The following is a 1,932-nucleotide window of genomic DNA, read 5'->3' on the forward strand; positions in this document are numbered from 1 at the left end:
GGGCTCAGGCAATCCACTCACCTCAGCCTCCCAAAGGCGCGGGATTACAGGCTGAGCCACCGAGCCCGGCTATGTACTTTAATTTTAAAAGACTCTATTGCTAATAAATGCTATCATCTGAGCCTTCAGTGAGTCATAACCTTTTTGCTGGTGATTTTGCTTAGATGTTGATGGCTGCTGAGTGATCAGGATGGTGGTTGCTGAAGATTGGGGTGGATGTGGTAATTTCTTAAAATAAGATAGTAATAAGGTTTCCTGCATCTATGGACTCTTCCTTTCACAAAAGATTTATCTGGAGCATGTGGTGCTGCTTGATAATATTTTATTCACAGTAGAACATCTTTCAAAATTGGACTCAATCTCTCAAACCCTACCACTGCTTTACCAGTACTGCTTTCTGTAATATTCTAAATCCTTTGCTGCCATTTCAGCAATGCTCACAGCATTTTCACCAAGAATAGATTCTATCTCAAGAAACCACTTTCTTTGCTCATCCACAAGAATCAATACCTCATCTGTTAAAGTTTTATCATATGATTGCAGTAATTCAGTCACATCTTCAGTTTTCACTTCTAATTCTAGTTCTCCCCTAATTTCTACCACATCTGCATTGACTTCCTCCACTGAAGTCTTGAACCCCTTAAAGTGATCCATGTGAGTTGGAATCAACTTATTCCAAACTTTTGTAGATGTTGATATTTTGACCTCCTCCCACAAAACACTAATCATCTTAATGACATCTAGAATGAGGAATTCTATACTGAAGGTATTTTGTTTACTTTTCTCAGATCCATCTATCAGAAGAATCATTACCTATGGCAAGCATAGCCTTACAAAATGCATTTCTTAAATAAGAATACTTAAAAGTAGAAATTATTCCTTGATTCATTGACTGCAGAATGAATGCTTTGTTATCAGGCATGAAAACAACATTCATTTCCTTGTACATCTCCATCAGAGCTCTTGGGTGGCCAAGAGTATATATATATTTTTTGATATATATATATTTTGATATATTGACAATGATATATTGTCAGCGAGCAATATAATTTTGAAAGGAATATATATATATATTTTTTTTCTTAGCAGTGCATCTCAACACTGGACTTGTAATATTTAGTATGCTATGATATAAACAGATATACTGTCATCTAGACTTTGTTGTTCCATTTATAGATCACAGAGAGGGTATATTTAGCATAATTCTTTTTTTAATTATAATCAATATTTTTTATTATGATATTGTGGGGTACAGTTAAGGGTTAGGTATACAAATATGCTTCGTTCAGGCACCCTTGTTGATAAGAGGTGTCTCCCCATCCCCAGACAGATATTTACTACCATTAATCCCATCTCCCTTCCCCTCCCCCCCATAGTTTCCCACCACTGTCAGTCATTTTCTTATAATATTACATTGGATGATCAAGGTCCACTATATGAGTGAGAACATTTGATACTCAGATCTTTGTTTCTGTGAGAGATCACTGAGTATTATACACTCTAGTTCCATCCAGGTTACTGCGAAATTCATGATTTTGTTCTTTTTTATAACAGCGTAGTATTCCATCGTGTATATGTACCACATTTTCTAAATCCAGTCCTCTTTTGATGGACAGCATGGTTGCATCCAGGTTCTTGCTATTGTGAACAGTGCTGCAGTAGCATGCGTGTGCAGGTGTGCTGCAGTAACATGCTTGTGCAGATATCTTTTCTATAGAGTGATTTGAGTTCTTCAGGGTATATTCCCAGTAGGGAGATGGCGGGGTCATATGGGAGGTCAATATTTAGAGCTTTTAGGAATCGCCATACTGTTTTCCACAGGGTTGCACTAGTTTGCATTCCCACCAACAGTGTAGAAGTGTTCACTTTTCACCACACCCACTCCAGCAACTGTTATTTTTTGAATTATTGATAATTGCCATTCTGACTGGA

The sequence above is a fragment of the Carlito syrichta genome, unplaced genomic scaffold (genome assembly GCF_000164805.1).
Source record: "Carlito syrichta isolate Samal-C Ts95f unplaced genomic scaffold, Tarsius_syrichta-2.0.1 Scaffold68279, whole genome shotgun sequence".
Lineage (NCBI taxonomy): Eukaryota > Metazoa > Chordata > Mammalia > Primates > Tarsiidae > Carlito > Carlito syrichta.